The sequence below is a fragment of the Gadus macrocephalus genome, chromosome 15 (genome assembly GCF_031168955.1).
Source record: "Gadus macrocephalus chromosome 15, ASM3116895v1".
Classification (NCBI taxonomy): domain Eukaryota; kingdom Metazoa; phylum Chordata; class Actinopteri; order Gadiformes; family Gadidae; genus Gadus; species Gadus macrocephalus.
Window position 1 is genome coordinate 23,948,322 of NC_082396.1, and position 26,467 is coordinate 23,974,788.

The 26,467-nt window shown below is 42.6% G+C and overlaps 1 protein-coding gene and 1 long non-coding RNA gene across 2 annotated transcripts in view; both read left to right on the forward strand.

Annotated features, from left to right (window-relative positions):
- LOC132473529 (uncharacterized) overlaps nucleotides 1-3,235 on the forward strand; it is a 34,294-nt gene extending 31,059 nt beyond the window's left edge. Inside the window, exon 3 of the long non-coding RNA XR_009529437.1 lies at nucleotides 2,703-3,235. This is a non-coding gene — a long non-coding RNA (uncharacterized LOC132473529). The remainder of the gene's footprint in view (nucleotides 1-2,702) is intronic.
- Nucleotides 1-26,467, forward strand: part of LOC132473517 (uncharacterized) — a 241,247-nt gene that overhangs the window by 137,061 nt on the left and 77,719 nt on the right. The gene's annotated exons all lie outside the window — the stretch shown is intronic.

The following is a 26,467-nucleotide window of genomic DNA, read 5'->3' on the forward strand; positions in this document are numbered from 1 at the left end:
CCTCCCCCTCCCTACCGCACCTTTGCGATCCGATCCGTTCCGCACCCTGCAGTGGAAACGCGGCATATGCTTTCAGGCGTCTGGTCTCGTTTTGGGTACCGCAACGGAGGAGTCCCGAGAATGGGGCCCGAACGGGTACGGCAAAGTCCGGGTCACGCCCACTTTTGGCGGTGGAAACGCGACCCGACCCGCACCTTTGCGATCCGATCCGTTCCGCACCCTGCAGTGGAAACGCGCCAAAAGAGAACATGGTAGGCTACTCACACGTCCAGGTGAACGGCAACGGGCGTCCTTGAATGTCCGTGGAAAGACCAGTATGGGGAATGTCCGCGAAAGTCTGTCGAAAGGACAAAGGCGCTCCTCACTGGCTTGTCGCTTGATTCCTCTTCGCCAGAGGAAGGTGAGCCATCCCTCGTGGTGTGGAGTGGGTAAGACTGTTTTTAATAGCAGGCTAGCATTGCCCGTTGACGTGCGCTAGCCTAGCACGAGCGAACTCTGCAACTAGAAGGACTGTATGAAATGTGTTGAAAACTGTCTCCAGTGATATAGAATACCAATGCTCACTTGGGAATCAGGCCCTATGTCCAAAATTCCGAACTACCCCTTTAACTGAAAAGAATCAATGTCGGCGGTTTGGATGTTTTTTACGGTCTCAAATGAAGGTACTCGAATTGCAATATGCAGTACTTGCAAAGCCAAGTAATGCGCGGAGGATGCCGTGTCAAATCATTATATACATTATCGTAGCGAAATACAGTTTCTGTTGTGTTTTATTTGGAGTTCCGTAATCCCATTGAAATGGAAACCGGAACCGGAAGCGGATATGTTTATATTTGGTTGTAGTCTTTTCGCTCGGTTCTCCGGATGAACAGTAGGGCTAGAACCGAGTGAAAAGACTACAACCAACCTCCCTTGATATATTTGATTTAGTCTATTTCACAGATTTGAGTTGAAATTGACTTAAACTTGAAGCACTTTTTGTAATTTAAGTGTCTGGTTTCCATGAATATTGGCAAATTTGATTTAAGTTATAAAACCTTGTCAAGATATTTTGATGTGTGATCGTTGTGATTTATGATCCAAACTTTTTCATAGATGCAAGTCGTAAAAGTAGCCTAAAACTAACACTGTTAGTAACTTGTGTTTGTTATGGATGCCCTGTAGGCCTAACTTGTTGAAGAAACAATGTATTTCGAAGTTTTGGTAAATAAAGAAAGAAATAACTTTTTCATATTCACAGTGTTTATATGTTCTTCAGTATACAAAATCATCATAGAAACTTGTTTTTATACCAATATCGATATCGGTAAATATCGATTATCGGGCGTAACAGCCATTTTAATATCGGATATCGGTATCGGTCAAAATGTTCATATCGGTGCATCCCAGTTCTTTTCCTTTGCAGAGAATGAGGAGGACACCTTCCACTGCTGAAGCTGAAGTAGCCGAGTTCCTCAAATCAGGAGCAACCGGGATAGACTCTCTGAATCCATTTCCGATGATAAAGAAACTGTGTCTTAAACTTAATGCAGCCACTCCCTCCAGTGCCCCAGTGGAAAGACTCTTTACCCTGGGAAGCCTGATTCTCTCTCCAAAGAGGAACAGGCTGTCAGATCACAAGTTTGAGAAGCTTCTCCTCTTGAGGTACAATCATTGGTTTGAGGGCTAGGAATGTTGATGAGCGCTGATATGATGATGGCATGTGTTTCTCCCAACGGTGCTCCACAAGGTCAAGCAGGTTAATATTTCCAAGTGAAATTTCCATGTGTGTGTGTGTGTGTTAATATAGACTAACATAGACTACTAAAGCACTTTTCACCATTATTGATTTAATCAGTTGTTTTATTTATCTAAAAGGCCAGAGTGGAGGAAATATTATGTTTGTTAAACATTAACTATGTTTGTGAGGCTGAAAGTACTTTTTATTTATTTAGTTTCTCTTTGTGATGCTTAAAATACTTTTAAGTTTGCCCATCATTATTGATGATGAGGTCTCCAGTTGTTTAGCAGTTTTGAGTTAAAGTTCCAAAGAACGGATAAACCTCACTGTGTTTACATTGTTTACATCTATTGTATCAGTTTTGCACTATTATTGATTCCTACAGTTGCTAAATGTTCTGAGGCACAGTTTAATTTTTGCACTGCCAAACCTATACTTTGTACAGGTACTTGAAAGTATCGAGTAACTTAAAGTAACTGAGTTACTTTTGAAAGAAGTAACTAGTAACTGTAACTAAGTTACTAATTTAAAGTAACTTGCCCAACACTGTTAATACCATACTCTTTGGCTGGGACGATGTCAACATTGGGTAAATGGAGCAGAACATAGTGGGTCATATGTCAACGTTTTTTGTATGCATTTTATTCATTAGTAAGCTACATGGATATGCCATCTTTCAGAACCTTTCATTACCTGCACAAGAGAATAAAAGAGTGCATCCTCATTGTTTGATTGTGGTCGTAGGTGTTGTTGTTGGTGCTGAGTTACCACTGAAATCAGTGGGTCAGTGGGTGGGATCGGTCGTCAAGATGGCGGCGCAAAGCTACAGTGACGTCACGTGAACCAAACGAATACGACTACAACAAACCCATCGATGTGATATGTGTGACATGTTGCCCAATTTTCGGCTAGAGATGCTGAATGCTGTTCATTTCCATTGCACACCTTGAACACCTTGTTTACTTATTATTTTATATCCTAGCACGCGGCCCAGATGAAGTCCTTGGCAGGTACCGCAGAGTGTCGAGTGTCTTCAAAAAGAAGAAATCCATGACTACGGCCTGTGATGAAGTGGGAGAGGATCGCAACCAGGGCTCCAGACTAACTTTTTCACAGGTAACACTGGTGCCACCTAGCTTTTCATTTAGTAGCACCAAAACAAATAAGGTAGCACCATTTTTTTTTTTGTGAACGGGAGTTCCTCTTTAGCGATGTTGTAGGCGGTGTTAAACTTGATGATTATTTCTTCATTCTCCGCCGAGCGATTGGTCTCATCTATCCTATTAAATGAGGTGGGGAGGGGCTGGGAGCTTTGTGTGATGCAGCGGTCCCTGCACGTCTTGTGCTTTTGGCTTTCGTTGTGTAATTTCAATGACTGAACTTAGAATTGTGTAGATCCATTTACAAAATGTGTCCTGCCTGCAACGGACGGGCCACATGTCCTGCAGTACACACACACCATGGCTTGTCCCCCATATCGTAACCACGGGAACTGCACCAGCCATTATTGTTGAAAACTGTCTTTTTTTCTCCCCATTGCCCCCCGCCTTTTTCGCCAACCTGTCACTGTCGCTTCCTCTGCTAACCCTTCTCCACCACCACCAACAGTAGGGGTGCAATGGATCACAAAACTCACGGTTCGGATCGTGTCACGGTTTTTGAATCACGGGTCGGATCATTTTCGGATCAACAACAGCAAAAAAGATAACGAGACAAATGTGACTTTAAATAAAATCTTAAAATGTGTAAAAACAAAATAAAGTGAAACATTTGGTAATAATCCTGCTTCCTTCAAGCATAGTCAATATTTAAAAAAAATGCAATCTGAGGCATTATTCCTTCTTCTTTTTAACATGGATAGTAAATAATCCCTAACCCTGGATTTACAACTTTAAATTCAGGATGTCTGCATTGCCTTGGGAGAGTTTAGAGTCTACACTCTCCCAAGACAATGCAGACATCCTCATCTTCTTTTTTTTTCATCAAGTATGGTAGCGAAATACAGTTTCTGTCGTGTTTTATTTGGCATTTTGTAAATCCATTGATTTCGGTTGGAAGACTCATTGCTCATTGCTCATTGCAAGGGTCATTTCGCTCGGTTCTAGCCCTACTGTTTATATGGAGAACCGAGCAAAAAGACTACAACCAAACATAAATATGGCCGCTTCCGGTTCCGGTTTCCGGTTCAAAAACAACTTATTTTTTTATCAGCCGATCCGCGGATCACTTGCGTCCCGAACCATGAGGGTTGCACCGTACGGATCACGGGAAACCCGTAAACCGTTGCACCACTAAACAACAGCCTCATTTGTTTCCTCTGGCACATTTCTTTTTTTTAAATAAAAAATCGACTATCGACCGCTTCGTATTGTATCTGCTTTGTTTACTTTTTTGTGCGTGCTGCGTGCGTAGCGCGCAGCAAGACTGTGCACGTGTAGTGTGCAGACCATAGACTGTAGTGATGGGATTTTCGGCTCCTTTGCGAGATGCGGCTCTAATGGCTCTTCTTACTGTGGAGAGCCGGCTCTTTCGGCTCCCAAACGGCTCCCCATACACATGTTTTACATTATTAATTAATTAATAGCTTAAACCTAATTTTATAACATTTTGTTTCATTATTGACATTGTTAAGCACTTATGAGTAAAAATGCAGCATAACAATGCTTTATGAATAAAACCTTTATTACAAAATAGCACCACTTCCAAAAAACCACTGCATGCGATGTCCGCATGTGTCTGTGCAGGTTGTTAGTGGAGCCTGCACGATAGGATATTCTGGTTTTGCAGAGTCTACACTCTGCCCTGGTGGAGTCTGACGTAGCATTAAAATGAGTCCAGATTTTGCTCCGTTTTCTGTCACCACTCATTATCACACAGGCCTATTCAATTGTCACACTGACTCCCCTTCTTTATGCCTTGTGTGCTTCTTGACTGCTGCGTGCGTGTCTGTGCATTGACACCTGCCCACGAACGCTATACAGCTTCACCAATTGCCTGCGGTTTCCAAAAAAAAAGTGGAGAGAAACTTTTTCAGTGTTTTCCCGGCACATTATTAATTGAAAGCTGCGTGTGATTGGTCAGATGTGTGGAGCACACGCTTGACACGAGGGCAGTGGAGACATTAAGGCACCGACGGAGGAAAAAAAAACCCTCTGCTTTACCACAGGCAGAACGCGCAAGGAGAGAGAGTGAGAGGGGGAGGGGGGGGAGAGAGAGAGTGAGAGTGAGAGGGGGAGGGGGAGGGCAGGGGGAGAGACAGCGAGGCACCGCAGGAGAAAAAAAACGAAAAGCAGAGCACAAGCACAGCGACAGGGAGGCGGAGAGAGCGAAAAACAGAAAAAAAAAAAACGGCTCCCAAATAGGATCTTAAAACGGCTCCCATCGTAGAGCCGGTTCCAATCGTTCACGTCAAAGAGCCGGCTCTTTGAGCCGGATCGTTCGCGACCGACACATCACTAATAGACTGTAAAAGGTGCAGACAGACAGGCAGGCAGAGACAGGGAGCGAGAGAGAGTAGTGGACTCGCTGGAATGAGCCAGAAAGTAAGATTTTATTATCAACCACAACCGTGGGAGTGGGGAGAGAAATAAAAAAAATAAAAAACGATATATACCTTTTTTTCAATCGTCCTCCTGCAAGTAGCACCGGAGCGACCTCATTCAATTTTAACTCGCACCTAAAGAAATTAGGTCGCATATGCGACCTAATAGGTTGCACTCTGGAGCCCTGATCGCAACACCATTGCATTAAATGTTCCCATTGCTAAACTTGCCATTGGGGCCCCCGAAATATATGATGAATATAAAGAGCCGCATACTGGAAAGCTCAGTGACAGTGTTGAGGATGCAGTGCAGGGGGCCTTAAGAGGTCAGGGAAGCTGTTGCGTTTGGGGAAGGGGAGTTTTTAGGGTGATTATGGAATGGAAAATTAGTGTGAAGTTAAAGGTTTAAATACTTCTGCATATCTGTTGCATTATGGAGATTGAGTACAGCACTGTCATTTTAAGGAGTTTGGGGGAGATGTGGCTCTATCAGAAGTCAGCATTGTACTGTTGCAGAGGGAATCAGCAGAAAAGGGCCTTTTCACCACATGTTTAAATGCTTACCTTAAAAAAAAGATCTGTTCAAATGTATCATTTATAATTTCACTGCTTTAGTTTAGAACCAGACAGCCATTTTATTTTGCACTTCCTTTCAAGCATAGTTCGGCCTTGTATTAACACGCCATCTCGTGTCGTTGCAGAGCAGCGAATCACTCATCAAATTAGCTGAGCTGAGTTAAAGCAGCTGAATTACGTAATGATACATTGCCGAACCAAGCTTGGAAAAAAGTTTGTCTTGCGACAAACTAAAGCAGTGACAAAATCCTACATTTGGAGTGCAATTGAATGGATTTGTATTTGTTAGGTAAGCATTTATATATGTGGTGAAAAGGCCCTTTTCTGCTGGTCCTATCTTCAACAGTATAATGCTGACTTCTGATGCAGTGACGTCTCCCCCTAACTCCTCCTTATGACTGTGCTGATCGCCATCTGCATAAACTAACAGATTCAATATGCAGAAGCACCTCATAAAACCCCACTTCGTTATATTGGTTGGTTTATCCCCACAACAGAGATTTTTTAAATTGTTTAATGGAAGTTTTTTTGCTCTACTGTTGTAATAGTTATGTTCTATTTTTATACATTTAGTAAAATGTAGTAAAAAGTTCTGAACTAAAAAAATCAAATTTTTACAATTGCACAAAATGTTGAAATTTGAGTATTTTTCACTGTTCTGACGTCTTGTAAAAGTAAAATATTTTTCAAAAGAGCCATCTTAATGTGCTTTTGTGCTTCGCCGCAATAATAGTAGGTTATATGTCGTTTTTAATTCATATTTTATCAACCTTGACAACATATAGTACTCATTAACTGTTAATAAGTGTAGATTAAAGGACTTATTAACCTTTACAAGCAGTGTTCCCGCTTTAGATCCCGTACCTGCAAAATGCATATTTAACAGTTTAATAAAGGGTTTATTAGCCTTAATTAGCAGGGTTCCCGCTTTAGAACCCGTGCCTGCAAAATGTATAATTAAATGTTTAATAAAGGACTTATTAACCTTAATAAGCATTGTTCCCGCTTTAGATCCCGTACCTGCAAAATGCTTAATTAACTGTTTAATAAAGGACTTATTAACCTTAATAAGCATTGTTCCATAGAGCTTATTTACTGCTAATAAATGAATAATAAAGCCGTTTTTACCTTCATAAAGTAACAAAAAATGCTTAATAAAGGTTTAACAATGGCATAATAAGTAAGGCAGTAAGACTCAATAAATGGGTTTGCAATGCGTTTATTAACAACTATAAGAAACTCATAAGACTTAATGATATTAAGCAATCCTTAAATAGTTAACAAGTTTCTTATAAGTGCTTATAAAAGTCATATAATCTCACAATAAACATGGTTATTATGCTATTATTGACCCTTATAGATAGTCTTATTAACCCCAATTAGAGTTAATAGGCATATAATAAGGTCTTATTACCTATCAACAAAGGCATATTACAAGGACCTTAATATAAAGCGTTACCTGCCTTGCTAGTGCTACCTGCTTCTCCTCATTCTGTTACCAGTGATGACTGACGACTTTGACGTTAAAACTTATTAAGACTTGAAATGTGAGAATTGGGTCGCGTGTGCATTGGGGGACTTTAGGCAAGTTGGAGGACAAAAGAAGGTAAGAGACATTGATGGCAGATCAAAGATCAGAGCTAAGGCGCTTCTGAAAGCAAACCGAAAAAACCCTCCTCTTCCCTCGCTCGGTAACCGTCCGCGGAGATGCTTTTTGAAGACAGCTTGTCAAATCTTTATCCAATCTTCTTTTGACAGTCAAATGTAATCCTATTGGTCCCCCTTGGAGACCGCCCAACCCCCCCTCGTTTTCAGTTTCATCTCTCCTAGCTTTACAGAATGAAAATCAAAAGATTGTCATAAATCACATTAACGCCGACCTGAAATTGGGCTGCATGAGATGATAGTGTGGCTCCTCGCCCTCCTCTCCGATCCCCTCCTCCTCCTGGAGGGTCACAGCGTGGGAACCAGGAGATTTCCTCCGTCGCTCATCAGTAGGATTAAGCGGCTAATCAGCGCTGCTAGGGGCGAGCTGTTTATAATTAACATGTGCTCTATTGCTTCACATTACATTTACTCATTTCTTTCTCTGCTTTGTCGCTCTATTCTACCCTATCAGGTAGAATAGAGCTTTCAATGTAGCCGGAGGAGGGTTTGATATGATGTCCCGCAGAGCTGCCATCTCAACCCAGGAGCCGGGAGAAAACTGAGCTATTTATACGTTTCTGCAAACAACTACTTTGAATCAATGATTTAAATGAACCAGAAATAAGTTTAGATCAACGTTTCTAGAAACGTCTACATCAATGTTAAAGTGTGTTTTATCTGCTCCTGGGGATTCTGAGGCACTTTTGGTGTTTTGGGGTAATAGAATTGGGGTAGGCCATTTTCTGTTCATGAAATAACGTAATAATACCTCTGTAATCATAATATATATGTATTTCAGGCGTTTGGAACAATAAGCTACATTTACGTTCAGAATCCCCAATTAAGTGAACAAGTGATCAAGTTCACCCATATTGGCATATGTTGGCTTGTTCACAGCCAATAGCGGTAACAACATGAACACACAACTGTTATATGACACATTATCTACCAGACGCTGTGAGGTGGTAAGTTTAGAATGTAAAAAAGCACAGTTAACGTTGCTTACCAGTTTATGAGTTCTATGTTAAGTGTCATTTACAAAAACCAATATGAAGATTCATCAACTTAATAGTACACTTAATGATTTAAGACGGTTTTTACTCCAAACCAAAGCACCCTAGTTTCCATAACAACGTTACGTGCTGGCTGCCGAGCTGCCGCTAAGTGTTTGTTTTTAGCGTTAGTAGTAATCATTAGCCATTTGTCAATCTTTGTTCCTTTGTCTGTACTGGTGCTCTTGTGGACTTGTGAACTGCCATCAGGTGCAGCCCAGTACTTTTCCACTCTAAAGTCAGCCTCCAGCCAAGCACCCTCCACACCCTTTGGATGCGTGGTTGCTCTTCTCCCATGTACCTGACCCACAAGGTTTTAGAGTATGGGGTCAAACGGGGGCGTGCCACACTCTTAGCAAGGTTGTCTTTTATGTGAATTTTGCTCATAATTATAATTAATTTGGTCTAATGTCAGATATCCTTGTTGGGTCAGTAAAGTGTATCTATCTGGGCCGGGTCTCCGCCAGCCAGCTGGCCATGGGGTTCGCTCAAGACACGCAAAAATAACGTTGATTTAAATACATATCAAGAAACATTGATCGAAACATATTTGTAGGTTCCATTCAACGTATCCCTGGGTTGCAGAACCTTACACATAGTTTTCCTCTGACGTCTGGGGCGGCCATCTTGCGGTTCTTCATCATACTACGGTCTCCTCACGCCCAGCCTAGCTCCTCTGTCCTCGTCAACCCTCAAGGTGCATACCTAAGGGCTGGACGACCTGCATACAGAGATATGATAACACATTGGAAGTGAAAGTGGTGATAATTGGATTTATATTAGTAAATAATTATGACCCATTCTATAATATTTATATGTAGTTAATTAATCTCTATAAATATATAAATGAATACTAACAAATTGCATTTCCTTAAATATCTTTATTCTATGAACATGAATGCAAAAGTTCCATTTGAATTTGAATGCCATAACGCGATTTAACCCTTCCTCACAGGGAAATAACTATTATCAAGGAAAGTGTCTTGGGGAGGAATGCTGATTGGGGGATCCCTCCCTCCAGGGTCGGTAAGGGGTGCAATGGAGAACTATTGCACCAGAACTGACCAACATAGTAGAAATACAAGTAAACATTTTTGTTGAATTTAAACTCAAAATATTGTCCATGGTGACGGGGTGCTGGCTCGTGAGCAAGCTGCTAATCATTAGGTGGGGTGGCCAAGGCAGCCATCCACCATCACAGCTTATTATTCTACATGTTTTACCCAAGAAGTATATATATACAGTATATTAGGGCTGGGCAAGTTAACGCGATTAATACAAATTGACGGGTTAACACATTTGCATTTACATTTAGGGCATTTAGCAGACGCTTTTATCCGAAGCGACTTACAATAAGTACATCTGTCATAAGAAGTGAAACAATATATCGCTGGTGGTACAGTAAAGATGTTCATAGAATATGTTCATAGAAGTGCAAGTACTAACAATCGCTAGGCAAACCCATTCCCCTTATACAGCAGTGATAGCAGCTACTGCAGATGCTACACAATTAAGCACACACTTTCTGTTTATTTTTATTTATTTTCTTTTACTTTGATTTTAAAATGTTTTGCCCACAGAATGTCAACATTCATATCAGAAATCATTTTTGTATTTACTTCCACTTACTTTACATTCAATTATACTTGCAGTAAGTGATTGCCTGATAACAATTGCAGTGAGTGACAGCCAGGGATGGACTGGCCCAAAAATTTGGCCCGGGACTTTGGGATGGAGGGGCCTTTTATGAGACCGCGGGAATAGCGCACGTAGAATTTTGCCACGGTGTAAAATAATAAAAACTAGTCCTTATCCGTGGATATGTGCATTGCAACGGCATGTCAATGTTGGGATGTGCATGTGTTTAGAATATTGTGAAGATCACTGGGAAATATTTTATAAGCAATCTTGTCCATGTACAAAATATTAGAAATTGCATGTGCCTAGAAAGGTAAATCAAGGCTGAAAATGATCTAAATAGTGCAAGATACAATTATTTTAGTGGAAATTGTCATACACATACACAGGGTTTGGGAGATGGGGGCGGGCCGGGGTTTGTTGTGCGTTGCTGTGGTTACCGGTGTTGAAGTGTTCCAATGGTTTATTAGCGGTGGTATCTAATAAATCGCTCTCTAATCAATACTTCATTCACTGCCTCTTCCGTGGGCATTACAATATTATGAATAGTTCTCCGACGTCTCTGGTACTTCCATAATTAGTTTAAGTCATTATTATATTGCCAAACATGCTCGCTAGTGCACCTGTCATAGCTATGCTGCTGTGTCCTGTTCCCGCCTAACCATTGGTCTCGCTGACAGGGTCAACCTTTGCTTTTCCACGGAAAAGGTCGGTTAATTTAGCACATTTGGCTGGGTCTTGCTCTAAAATTTTTTTCCTTTTCAACCTCAACTTCTGAGCGCCACCCAATTCTTTTTCCTCTCCACCACCTTTTTTCCTTTTTGACATTTTCGTATTTCGTGTGTCAGGCCGTGTGTCAGGCTGAGCCAATCAGAAATGAGTTGGGAGGGGCCGTTCGGCCGCTCGCTTTGGCCGCTCGCTTTGCCCCCATACACTGTGGGGGTGCTCCCCCCTCTAAATTGACAGTAATACATCGGCCCCGTTTCACCGTCAGGCAAGAGCTCCGTTTCGCGCTGTAAGTAAATATCCGGCAGCAGGCCACCCCAAATCACGGCTTACTTAACTTTTTCATTTTTTTTTACATCTTTTACAACAAAAAAATAAATATAAATATATAATAATAATAAAAAAATAAAAAATAATCTAAAAGAATTACGGCCGGCCGGCTCGGCCTGAAATCGTCCGGCCGTTCGGGAAATCTCCCGAACCTCCCGATGGCCAGTCCGCCCCTGGTGACAGCCTGTTTACAATTCCCAAATCTGTGGTGCGATTTATTTGAATTTAACTACACTTGAAGTAACTGTTGGTTTACAATTGTACTAATTAACTGCCTGTTTACAATTCCCAAATCTCTGTTGTTCCGTAAGTTTCATATTCAACCCTGGGTGAGTCAACAAAACTCCCTTGAGATCATTTGCTCTAGTTTTTGCTTATTAAGTTAAGTATGAATGATAATATGTCATTCCATTTGATAATCTCATTTAACCTATATTGGAGTGGATTTAAAATATAATTTTAAAAGTGTGATTAATCGCAAGTTAACTCACCAATACTATGTGATTAATCGCAGTTAAAAACTTTTCCCAGCACTTATATATCTATATCTATACATAAATATAGATATAGATATAGATATTGAGCCTACACTACTTTTATGGAAATTCAGATCACATGATTTCAATTCTCCTTTTTACTATAAAAAATTCAGCCTGTCCTAGAAAATACGACCGCATAGGTCGTTTGTACCGCCCCAAATTACGACCCACTGGAGCGTATCAAAATGTAGCGCCTCTAGCGGTCATGCAAATAACGACATATCTGAATGGGAAATGCAATATTTTAGGATCGATTCACCGTTAAACGTGTTTCTAATAACATTTCTAGCGAGAAATATACTTTTTACTTGCATAATCTTCAGTCAGTGATTGTGTCTGATCTTTAGTTTTATAGTTATTAGGAAGATTTAATCGTCTCGCTCGCATGTTTCAACGACGTCAGGTTGCTAGGGACGCTGCTTTCGCTAAACTAGCAGCTCATGTGTTTCCTGCGTTTGTGTTATTAAACCGTTACTTTATGTAACTTTTAATGATATTGATAACCACAGGCGAGGTATTGAGCGAAGTAAGCTTGATAGCAGGTTTATTGGATTCCACAATCGGACAGGCAGGCACAGCTCCACCGGAAAACTCCAACAACCAAAACTCCCGCCCGGAAGGAAACCCCCGGAACCCCCTCTCAGAAGGCCCGCCCCTTCCGAGAGAGAGAGGAGCTTCAGAAGGGGTGAGCACAGATAGTACAGTGCACCCTCTAGTTATATATCTGTATATATTATTAACTAGTTAAATATATGTCAACATTTCTGATTTGTAAGCAGACCGCCTCAAAAACGACGTTAATTGTCTGAGAACGCTCCCATTAAGAATGCATTGGTTTTGATTTCTTTCTGTGCAGCACTAAAAAAGTCGGACAATCGTGATCTGGGACACGATGCGCACAGATTAACGTTTGTGTGCATGAGCACGAAATTGCGTGATAGCGGGTTGGCCTACTGGTGTCTAAGCTTATGTTGTAGTTCCGACCTGCCATGGTACGTCAAAATAGCAACACCAACTGTGCTATCCGCTAGTGCACTTAGACCAGGTATCTTCTGGTCAGTGGCGCAATTGCTTTTTCGATCAGTAAAATAGCACCATGTATAATTTGCGCCGGAACACGCCTATGCTTTTCGCCGACACGCCTCTCAGGGTGCAAGATACGGCCCAGAGTGTTGTTTCACATGAGGATGAGAGTCAACGTGAGAGTCATGAGCCTCCATTCTGTTTAGGTGGTCCTTGTGTATGTGTGTGTGTGTGCGTGTGTGTGCGTGCGTGCGTGTCGGTGTGTGTGCATGCTTCCATTTTGTATGTGTGTATTTGTGTGTGTGTGTGAGTGTGTGTGCCTTGCGTGAAGACCTGTTTACCACACCCGTGTGTGTGCATGCGCTTGGTTTGATTGTGTGATTTTGTGTGTGTGTGTGTGCTTGTTAGTATGTGTCTGTGTGTGTGTGTGTGTGTGTGTGTGTGTGTGCGCATGTGTGTGGAAATTATGGAATGTTGCCTTAGTCCAGGGTCACATCCACTTCCTCCCATTGAAACAGTAGCATCCTTTAAAGCATGCTAAATCGTGTGTTGTTAACAAACACACACACACACACACACTGAGGCCTGACCCAGGCGTCCTGTTATGTGATGGGAGCGTGAGGTTTGTGGTAAACATGGTACACCTGGTCTGGAGCTGGAGAAGGAGATCCCAGGGAACACCCATGCAATGTACTCTATATACCACTTTACACACTTTGTGATTGTGTGTGTGTGTGTGGGTGTGGGTGTGGGTGTGTGTTCACAAAGGACATAAATACACCTATCCAGTGAAGTTGGTTTCTTGATAATAAATCTTTATTATGGACTCAGATGGTCCACTCACATCCAACATACACACACACATATGACATTAAAATACATACTCAAAAATGCTGTACTAAAATAGGTGCAAGCTATCATGCCAATGCTTTCGAAGCCTGGATGTGAACCGATAGCCCATCATAGGGTTGGTTAAGGCTATAATGATGCTATTTACTGATAAATCCAATCGACACATGAAATTGAACATTAACTTTCGTAACAGTGCCTGACAAGTAGGTACATTAGAGGACACAAATAGCTGGCTAGCACTGTGCCACCTAGGAACACGGAGCAACAACCTCATGGCATCATTATATGCCACTCTAAGCCTCTGCATACTTCTCATTCTGTAAGAGGACCAGAGATGAGCTGTATACAGCGGCGTGACATAAGCCCTAAACAAAGCACACTTAACTTCTCCCATAAAGACTCGATCACTGATGAACAGGATTTATTTAAATAACGACATGGGAATATTTTGCATGGTAAATCTTTGGCATGAGCCCCGTCACTGATCCAGGGTGACGCGCGGACTCGGCGTATCCTGCCAGGACTAGCAGGGGCGGAGCCTTCCCCAAAAGAGAGGACGTAGGCCTACGCCGGAAATAGGTGATAACTCGGCATGTCCTGCCGGGACTGGCAGGGGCGGAGCCGACCCCAAAAATAGAATAGCGAAAGGGGGTAATGAGACCATACATACCTGCGTAGAAGTGGACAAGGATCTATACTGCTTCTGGAAGATAAAAAGGCATACCCAATATACGACATATTAAGAGTCAATCATACATACCGTAAAACGATAAGCTTAAAACCGTCAGCGAGATCGATGAATCACGTAAAAGCAGTTGACATGAAATGAAACGAGATCAATTAAAATTTAGAGCACTCTGCAGCTGTTACGCAGCGAGCCACGAGTGCTTTCGTGCTGTACCAACTGCCGTGGTCGATTCACTCTCCGGGGTCGCTGCGTGACCTGAGTGCTTTCGCGTTGAACACCGACGTGGTCAACGAAATCACGAGTGCCCTTGATGTGCCACCGACGTGGTCACGCACTCACCGGTGTTGCTGCAGCAAATATTGTGTACTTCCGTGTTGAACACCGACGTGTTCAATGAACTCCGAGTGCCCTGCATTTGAGTGTTTGATATTATGCCACCGACGTGGTAATTAAATTTGCATGTGCCCGAGTTGTGCCCACCGACGTGGTCAACGCACTACCAGGGTTGCTGCAGCGAACGTGGAGTTCTGTGTTGTACCGCACCGACGTGCGCAATGAACTCACGAGTGCTTGAGTTGTTCCCACCGACGTGGGCAACGCACTCACCGGGGTTGCTGCAACGAACTAGAGTTCTACCGCACCGACGTGCGCAACGAACTCACGAGTGCTTGAGTTGTTCCCACCGACGTGAGCAACGCACTCACCGGGGTTACTGCAGTCAAACCATGAGTATTAGATAACGTGCCACCGACGTGGTCATACTCACGAGTGCCCGAGTTGTTACCACCGACGTGGTCACACTCGCCGGGGTTGCTGCAGGTTAACCTGAGTTATGAAACCGAATTTTGCTTTATGAATTTAGTACCCGATAACCACCACCGCCGGTAGTTGCAAATAGTGTTGCTTTTGGCAATGAAAACTATGACTAAGTCGTCATCAACAAACCTTTATCGCGTGAGAAAAACGAGACTGGACGCAACGTGGATGCTGGGCATGTGACAATAGCAGTGATTAAATGCATAGTACAATATAGTTGGCGAATAAACCAAGACTAAAAAGTGTTTAACGAAAATAAGACTGCTAAAATGTCTCTTCATTTTCGTTGACCTAAACTAGGCGATAAAGACTTATAACGTTATTTTGTTTGACTGGAACTTCAACTGTTCCAGACATAACATCAATTTTCAACCATTTACCTTATTTAACAAAACTACGCACTTGTAACTTCGATAATATCTAAATGGAAATACGATAACACTGGAAAGAGTATGAATGTAACTAAAACTAAAATGACAGCTTGACACAAGACTAGACCAACACTAGAAAGGAAACAGGCCACCAAAAACAGCTATGGTTGCAAACGTGTAAAACCTGTCTTAACCGACGTTAGAGAGCATCGTGTGCGCTTGAAGAACCTTGAATTCGACCGGATGTAGGAGGTCGAGTTCTGTGTTGTACCGCACAGACGTGTGCAACGAACTCACGACTAGTGCCTGAGTTGTGCCCCAGTTGTGCGTTGACGTGGTCAACGCACTCACCGGGGTTACTGCAGTCAACCATGAGTAATAGATAACGTGCCGCCGACGTGGTCATAGTCACGAGTGCCCGAGTTGTTACCGCTGCGCTTTGGTCAACGCACTCACCGGGGTCGCCGCAGCGAACCGAGTTTTATTTTTTCCATGATATGCCACCAACGTGACACCAAACTCAAAGAGTGTTTTCTAGATGATCCACCGACGTGGTCGAACTTGCCGGGGTTGCTGCAGGTTAACCTTGAGTTATATAGCCGAATTTTGCTTTATGAGTTTAGTACCTGATAACCACCACCACCACCAGTAGTTGCAAATAGTGTTGCTTTTGACACCGAAAATTATGACTAAATGTCGTCATCGACAAACCTTTATCGCGTGAGGAAAACAATGCTGGTCATATGACAATAACTATAATTAAATGCGTAGTGCGATGTTGTTGGCGAATACAAACGAGACTGGAAGTGTTTTACAAAATAAGACTGCTAAAATGTCTTCATTTCCGTTGACCTAAACTAGGTGATAAACTGTAATAACGTTGTCCAAACGGAACTTCAACTGTTTAAGACATAACATAAATTTTCAACCGTTTAGCCTACCTTATTTAACAAATCTACGCACTTGTATCTTTGATAATACCTAAACGGAATTTCAATATGTTGCATATTCTTGAAGAAAGTTGTCCAATCCCGGGATGCTTTTAACTGACTTCATTTATTATAAAGTCGGCATGTTTCGGTATGGTAACTGAAGCTTAACGGAGGGAATTGTATCTAACGCGTGTGAGAGGAAAATACCGTGATCTACTTCGAGCCCCCGGGCTTAGGCCCGGGGTGGCTCTCTGCCATCTACCTATTGATCTCTGGCCTCTCGAGTTCGAAACCACCCGCTAGAGAGGACGTCAAGTGGGCGTGGCCTGGTGGGCGTGGCCGGGGTGACGTAAAGGCTTCGGCTCCTTCTGTGGTGGAGCAGCCTTCAATAAGGTCTTGCTCCCCTTGTGGCTATGTGAGGGAAATGCAGCTCCTTAAAATACTTATCACATATCAAGAGTATGAACGCGTCTAAACTAATAAAAACAAAAGTGACACCTTGACACAAAGACTAAAACTAGAATGGAAACAGGCCGCCAAAAACAGCTGTAGTAGCAAACGTGATAAACCTGCCTTAACCGACGTTAGAGCATCGTGTGCGCTTGAAGGAAGAACCATGAATTCGACCGGATGTAGGATTCGTAAGCTGTGGAAGACCGCCTTCCCAGCCGTTTGATAGACGCGACCGGCAACCCTTGTTCAGCGGCTGTGGTTGCCGCTCCAATCCGGAAGGAGTGGCCAATGTAGGGGGGAGATAGTGGGCCGCACCCTTCTACCACCGTCGCGAGATTGACTCTGAACCACCCTTTAGTCATTGGCAGGCCGCAAATAAACAGGTGATTCGGGGACGTGCGTTGCCGAAGCTTGAGATAAAGGAACATGGAAGCGTAAGGACAGAGAGTTGTTGATTCTTGAAATGATAATAGTAACAGCTGCTCCTAGGCTATCGCTTTTAGATGAAAAATGCCTCGCAGAGAAGGTGACATCAGCGAAAATCAGGCCCTGTGTAGGGGAAAAAGTCTGAGTAGGAGACGTGTACGCATAAACCCAACACATAAACCCGAGAACGCATAAACCCGTAAAACGCATGAACCCGTAGAACGCATGACCCGTAGAACACATGAAGCCGTAGAACACATGAACCCGTAGAACGCTGTGAGAAACACTGACTCGAGTAATATGTTAAAATAAGGATGAAAACTCCCAGAGAGAGCACACTAATCTATTCAAAATATCGAGTGAGTTGGAGTGGCCAACACGCATAAATAATTGTAATACACCAAAATTGTTAACTGACATACATGGCTAAACAAGCAAATGAAAAATTAAATACCCCGTGTAGGGGAAAAGTCTGAGTAGGAGACGTGGACGCATGAACCCGAGAACGCATGAACCCGTAGAACTGTGAGAAAACACCGTCTCGAGTAATATGTTAAAATAAGGATGAAATCTCCCAGCTCTGAGAGAGCACACTAATCTTTTTGAAATATCGAGCGAGTTGGAGTGGCCTACACGCGTAAATAATTGTAATAGGCCTACACCAACATTGTTAACCGTCATACGTAGCTAAACGAGCAAATGAAAAATTAAATACCAACGCGACTGAAGCTATTAACAATAAGACTATAAATAATCATATAAAATGATACCATAATGTACCTGTTCTTTGTCTTTGGATCTTTTGAATAAATAAGGATATGTGAATCGCATTGCGAGCAGAGGAACGTGAGAGTTAGTGAGCAGCAGCTGAACCAATCTAAAAGGCCCTTAGTCAATAAAAACCTTTTAGTAATAATCAGTTACCACAGTGCCTAAAACCCATCAACTTCATTCATGTTAAAGTGAAGGGAAAAACCTCAGACACAAGGAGTTAACCAAACAGTGCACGGTATAAAGATAATTATGAACCTTTGATTGCGAACGTAGAGTTCTGTGTTGTACCACACCGACGTGTGCAACGAACTCAACGAATTCAACCGGATGTAAAATCTGTATGCTGTGGAAGACCACCTTCCCAGCCGTTTTGACGCTGCTTTGTTATCGCAAAACATGGTTAGACGTTAACACCGCCATGCTTTGCCCCACAGAACGCTAGCTGCTGCGATAGGGTAAAGCTCGAACAGTGCAGACGACTCTGACCCGAGGGTGAACGTACCAGCTTAGACTGGCCATCCCTCAGCAAACCATTGCCCTTGGAAGAAACCCCCTAACCCAACCGAGGGAGCCGCATCCTGAAGCTGGACTGGTAGAGCTGCGAGAGAAAATACGCTGCGGGGGATAACGCGGGGACTGCAGTAGCCATGGTAGCAGGGCACGTGCAAGGTGCGTAGCCTGTGAAGGCGGAGGAAGCCGAGCCTGATGGTTGCTGGAAGTAGAAAGGCGCCGTGGCGACCGACGACAGCGGGTTGGGGCCTGGACCCGTCCGGGAGTTCCGCATGGCGTTTCGACGGCGTCCATCCTGGCGCCAATGCTTTGCACCAACTCGGCGAGGGTTTGTAGAACCGGGCGGATGTCCGTGTTGGGAACTTGTTGGTGGTGTTGTTGAGGATACCGGGGACCGAAAAGAACGGCTTTCTTCGCTCGCTTGCCGGGACCAGAAGTAGTAGGCCGACCAGCACGAATCCGAAGTTATAACCTCTTGGTGTGTATTAACCGACGTAGCAACTAAGCGACGAGATATGCGAGATAATCAGAAGCACAGTAAAGCAGCAGCATGCGTCGAACGAAGACCTGAGCAGCAAAGACATATGTTAGACTACTCTTTATAGAGCAGGTGTAGGCAGGTGATTGGTAGCTGGTGATTGGTGATTGGCGGCCAGCCGCGCGTGATTTGAGTCCTCCTGGTAGAACTACCAGCAAGCTTAACATATCTGTGGAACACATGGAAAATTTCCTCAACATCACGTTGGCCTGTGCATATATTTTACACCATTGACGACGAATGTCACCGTCATCCATGAGATCATCTGAGAAGACATGTCCTAGATATTTTAATTCCCTGCATATTTCTAAGAGGCCATCTGCGAGGTGGAAAGCAGGAAAAGAGGATTTTTTGTCCTCTCTAGATCTCACAACAACAACCTTACTCTTTTTGGAATTATAGTTGATGTCGAATTCTCTTCCATATTGTGTGCATATCCTCAACAGCTCTTGTAACCCAGCAGAATATGGACAAAGTAAAACCAGGTCATCAGCATACATGAGATGATTCACAACTTGATCACCCACAATACATCCTGTTGTACATTCATTTATCTGACTTGAAAGGTCATCAATATATACATTAAAAAGAATAGGGGATAATATTCCTCCTTGACGGACCCCATTCGCCACATGAAAAGGATCAGAAACAGTATTATCCCATTTGACCTGGAATGTTTGCTGAGCATACCAATACATTAGAATTCTGACAATATATTTAGGAACATCTCTCATGAGTAGTTTTTCAAATAGTTTTGCATGGTTGATTCTATCGAATGCCTTAGAGGCATCAATAAAACAGAGAAACATAGAGGTGTTTTGGCGTTGATACTTAGCGACAATCTCCTTTAAAGCATAAATGCATAAGTCAGTACTATGTTTTGTCTTGAACCCAAATTGATTGTCTGTAGTTAATACATACATTTCGATCCTATTTAAAATATTTTTTTCCAGCACCTTAGACAGGGTACTGGCAAGGGCAATTGGCCTATAATTGTCCATGCTGTTTAATTTGCCAGCCTTCTCCTTAAGCACAGGAACCAGCAAAACAGACAAGATGGAATCAGGGAGAACTCCATGATACCAGAGAAACACATGGCTAACAGTGGAGAGAGCCTATAGCTGGCATGCTTAAGATGCTCTGCAGCAATACCATCTGTACCACATGTTTTGTTGTTATCAAGCATCTCAATAGCATGTGCCACCTCCGCTGGCCTTACTGTAACATTAGTGTCCAAATCAGCATTATTAACAGCAGCAACATTACTCTTGACACAGTTGAACAGCTTGATATAATGCTCACGCCATCATTTTGCAATATTATCTGAACCAGAGATACCTTCAATGTCGTACGGTAAAGACGTTTTATGGTTATTCATCACTTTGATTGCTTTCCAAAAGTCAACATAGTTGTTCTTTTGTAGATTCCTAGCAAGCAAGTCCGCTCTAATAGTATTCTCTTTTGTCTTAATATGACGAAGAGCATATTTATATCTGGCATTAGTTTGTTTTTTACACTCAAACACATCACCCTGTCTTGGCCTTCCTGCATCAATCCAAAGTTTAAAGGCTTCCCTTGCTGCAGCATGGTGTTCAGACACATACTCCTTCCACCCAGGTTTGATGTTAACCACCTTCTTATGACTGCAGAAAGACCTAGAAGAGGCATTTAAAACTTTGGTAATGTTATCATATAAATCACAAATGTCAGCAGCATGCTGTGTGTCAGCACAGTTCATGTTAAGACACATAATGGCATCCCTCGGCAATACAACATGATTTAGTAGGCTGTCAGTTAAGCCAGTATATCTATCAATGTCCTCTTTAGATAGATTAGCCCAGTTTAATTTCACTGAGTTGCCTGAATTCCCAGTATCCACCAGGAGGGGCACAGTGTCAACATTTAACAACATAGCTATAGGTATGTGGTCAGAGGTAGCCAGACCACAGCAAATCTCCATATTTACTAGAGAGGCATGAGCATCTGCTGTGCACAGACAGTGGTCAAGCCAGGAGGTTGTGTGCCATGCCTCACTTACATAGGTACAACTATTATCCGGTAAGAATACTTTACTAGATAAGATACGTTTATTGTCATTACAAAAATGTACCAGATGTTTTGCAAAAAGAGAATTGCTATCTGATAAATCAGCATTAAAATCCCCATAGACATACACACAAGTAGAATCATTGTCCTCAATGAAGGAGTGGATAAAAGCTAGTCTGTTAAAAAATTCATCCTCAGCCTCATATGATTCACATGGTGTATATATATTTAAAATGGTAATCCTCTTGCCATTAAAGCATACTTCTAACCCTATGGCCCAATCAACATTTAATCTAATCACTTTCACCATTGGGTCATATCTACGGTTCCAAAGGATGGCCACTCCACCTGCTATTCTACCATTAACTATTTTCATGCTTAGATCAGTAGAGGATTCCCCAGCACCATGAAAATCCTTGTGTATTGTATTTAACTTGTCTAAATCCTGTTTGGCAAGCCAGGTCTCTTGGAGACACAGAATATCACACTCATTCAACAATTTATCAACAACAAAGCGTCTTGATTTATCTGTAGCAGTGTGTCCCACACGTAGACCCGTACGATACAATCCGCATATTGTTCTTCATTACGGGATATTGCTCGGGCGCACGAGTCACATCAGCATTCGCTTGTTAGCTGGCTGACAGCAGAAAGGGACTCCCCATCACAAACCACAGGCTGTGGCGCAGGTAACTGGTAGCGTGGATTAGTTTCCAATCGAACCGCCCCCCCACCAGCGACTTTAGCCCGGCGTGGCTCAAAATACCGGCGAACAAAAGCACCAGCCGGCCACAGATGAGGATCATTATACATCTCCGCTACATTGTCACATTCAGCAGTGACACAAAAAGAGCTGAATCTACTTAAAGTTGTTTCGATTTTGCGACATTTCACTTCCCGATGAAGTTTATCTTTCAAATAGAGGTAAGAGGATGTTGTTAGCAGATAGTCGGGGAGATCTGTGAGGTTTGGCTTCAAGCTCTGGGTGGACATCTCAGAGTGGACATCTCTGCGTGGAAATCTCTGGGGGGACATCTCTGGGTAGGCCTCTTGTTGTTTTGTCTTGTATCATTATTGTATGATGTATCCCTTGTGGACCTGTGTTACAGCCTCTCCTTCATGCAGCTCATTACAGAAGTGCCACAGACACCCAAACCAGGAATGTGTCCTGAGGTTTTTTCTGAACCATGACCAGAATGGAGCGGATAGGGAGGAGATGGAGAGGGGAGGCTGCCAGAGAAATGCTGCAAGAGATGGGGAGATAACAGGATTTTAATACACCAGGTTATTGGTGGGTGGGTAACAGACATCCAATCGACGTCTAGCACACAAAAGCACCTTTATAGAACTCTCCCTTCATATGTATTTGCTTTGTTTTATTCTTGTTGTAAATGTTTTGTTATCTATATTTAATTTCCTGTACTTGCTGCAAACCAATAACAATGTGTGTCTTTGGAATTAGATGTTAAAATTCACAGCAGATAAGTGCTATATCCAACCCGGCATCACTCGATATCGTACACATGGTCACGAAAATTAATCTTTTGAATTGTGTCACAGAGCAAGATTGTCAGACTTTTGCGTGTTCCACAAAACAAAATGTACCCATGCATTTAATTTGGGATATTGTTTTTTTTTGTGGTGTAAAAAATATAATTTAGCTCCATATTAATAATTATTAATTTTGCTCCATATCGTTGTGCCTCACCCAGCAGCTCGTTTGTAAGATTTTGATAGCTAGGGTGCAGGTTCTTCCCAGACCTAGACCCTAGCCATCCAACATCCAAAAATCAGGCCTCTCTTTCAGAATGACAAACAGTTATGAGGGAAATGCACATTAACTTTTTGTTATCTCATAAGGGGCTTGGTTCCGGCTTCTTTTGACCATTTGACCCCGGATTTGAATCACGTGTCCACAGGCCAGCTGTGTCTACACACCCTAATGCACATTTTCAATCTCCATCCCACCAAATATTTTAACCCAATTTGCTCCACAGTTGCAGATCATGCCCCTTTTCCCGCCCTTTCTAAATGGATAGAGGAGCCAAAATATATGCACATATTTCCCGTTGTATCAGGAACGAACTACCGAAGATTTGGAGTTCTAGCCCTTACAGAAAAAAAGTTTTCCTCAATGGACAGCTTGCAGCCTGCAAGTCCTAGTGCAGTGGCGGCAACCTTCACTATCAAACGTGCCATTTCTGGTTCCTCCCATAAAATAAAATGTATCTGGAGCCACAAAAAATATTCAACCCCTAAAATTAAGATAACACAGCATCTAATGTTTTATATATAGTTATAATACATATAAAATAACTAAAAGCCTATAGTTTTTTGCATTTAGGGAACATGTGGGTGTAGGATGTGACCTTTATTTTAGTTGACAAAATATTAAAATGCTTTGTTTAGCAATTTTAGTGTCACAGCATCACCTTGATCTCCAAAATGTTGCTCTTAGAAATCTAAAAGCAAAATGGAGCCGCTGCAGAGGGATGGAAGAGCAACATTTCCACAGGTTGGTGACCTCTGACATCAGAATGTGGTGTAAAAGGCAGTTTTGGAGATAGCAAGGTCCTACCTTCCTGAAACCTTATTCTAGGGACCCCCACACCGAAACTTGGCCCGCTCGAACCCCGAGGGCAAGGAGGAGGGGGTCCGTCATATCTGGTTAGGGTTAGGGTCCGCCTTTTTTTCCCAGAGATCCACAATTTTCACAGAGCAATCCGAAGGTTCATCCTGGTTAAAGGTCTAATGGCAACTCATTTAGATACATTTCTAGCAACGGCTTGTGATTACAATGCTTGGAAATCAATGGAGCATTTGATGATGCTGTGAGCCTTTCCTCTAGAGCTGGAGCCCCTCCAATTTATAGCTATTTTAGCAAAGCCTATTGCTGTTATTCATATGAAAGAGACCAGACGTCTATCGTATTCACAGGTCATTCTAGGCTCCCATTAATGCAGATTTTTTTCATCTTTGTTTGACCTTTCAGGGAGAAATTAAATCACTTCCATCCCCACCAAATGTATAATTGTGAGAGTCCTTTAGGAGTGTAATGCACTTTCATATGAATAAATGAGTAAAACCAGCCCCACCCTTATATGCGACCATAACGGGGACCTGGCTGTCACTCACAATACACACTGAACATGAATAATAACCTCTCACACATGAGGGGTTCATTGCTCCGGCGGCACTCAGGGAGGCGCTGTTCTTTCTGCTAAAGAGCAAAACAATTTACGGCACCTCAGTTCCCACACTTAACGTTGTTATGGCAACGGGTGAGCTGTGGTTTGGAGCAGAGCTATTGTTTAGCGTAAAAGCCAGCTAAATTATTTACCTTTAAATTAGTTAATGACTGAAGTGCACTATTAAAGTGATACCGCCTCATCTAGGTGGCGGTATCACACACACACACACCAGTGGCGGCTGCTGGTCTTTTAAAGAGGGGAAGCTCATTTTTGGCCTACATCAAAATAGTTGTCAATTTATTGAACGAACTAACGAAACGATATTAATCTCGGAACAAGGAAATGCGGAAAGTATGTTAAACTGAAACAAGGAAATACAATAAATGTGTTAAATTAATAATGGAAGCAATTTCGCCAAGCAAATACCAAGAAATGTGTTGCAGTTTGTCATGAGACTTGAGACAAAATCCGCGATGGGACTGAACTCAGATAGTGAAGTGACTGTGTATATCTCAAAATAGCTGTCAATCAAAAAGTGATTCAGACTTTCGACTGATCCTCCAATCATAACGCGGAAGCCCAGCGTCCAGGCTAGCCCAGGCCAGCCCACTGCTCCATCCACCCCCAGAGACGCTGAGCGTCCGGGGGCGGGACAAATCTGGGCATTTATCCAATGACCGTCGAGTTTCGAGGCAATGAAAAAAACTGTTCCATGCAGTCTCGGGACTCTCTAAATCGACGCCACTTCGACCTGGGCGGGACTTTACGTCCTACGTCACTCGCTATGGGTTTGCATGTGTGCGCGCGCGAACTCTATGGAAGCATATATGTAGCAAAATTCAAATGGCAATGCAATTTGGAATTACATTATGCATTTGACAATTCATTATGCAATTTTATAATGTAATTTGTAAATACGTTATTCAAAGTGTATTTTAACATGCAAAGTGACAATGCAATCCTCAATTAAATTTGCAAAAGTTATAACAATACAAATAGAATAACATTTTGTCAAATTCTTTGAGTTCCTTGATACAAATTGAAAAGCTATAGCGTCCCCGTGATTGCAATCCACTTCGCCACGCTCCGTGTGTTGCGATATTCAAATGACATTTCAATCCGCAAAACGGAATCCAAAGAGGGAATCCAAAGAGGAATCCAAAAAGTAAATATGCAAAGTGGCAAACGTATCAGCCAATCAGCGTCTGGGCGGGAACTACGTCACTTGCTCGTAATTTCCTTGTTCACTTCTAGTTCGTATGTGTCAGGTCCATGGTCACCAATGGAGATTATTGATACGCTCCGAAGTTTGGCCGATGATGTGGAGAACAATCGTGTTGAAGACACAAATGCAGTAGATAGAGTGCGTGTTCTGGGAGATAGGATAGACGACTTATCCTCACTGGTACGTTTTGACGCCAGTGTGGTAAACACAAAGATTTCCCAAGTGCTACAGGCACTGGGTGCGAAAAATAGGGTCGGGAGACCCACCGTCTCCACCCACTCCTCACGTACAAAGCTCTCCACAACCTAGCCCCCAGCTACCTCTGGGACCTCCTCCAAGAATACACTCCCTCCCGCTCCCTCCGCTCAACCTCTGCTGGACTACTATGTATCCCCACATCACGACTCATTACGAATGGGTGCCCGCCTGCCCGGTCATTCAGCACCCAGGCTCTGGAACTCCCTCCCCCCACACATAAAACAGTCAGACACAATAGAAAGTGACGTAGTTCCCGCCCAGACGCTGATTGGCTGATACGTTTGCCACTTTGCATATTGACTTTTTGGATTCCTCTTTGGATTCCTCTTTGGATTCCGTTTTGGATTCCGTTTTGCGGATTGAAATGTCATTTGAATATCGCAACACACGGAGCGTGGCGAAGTGGATTGCAATCACGGGGACGCTATAGCTTTTCAATTTGAATAAAGGAACTCAAAGAATTTGACAAAATGTTATTGTATTTTTATTGTTATAACTTTTGCAAATTTAATTGAGGATTGCATTGTCACTTTGCATATTAAAATACACTTTGAATAACGTATTTACAAATTACATTATGAAATTGCATAATGCA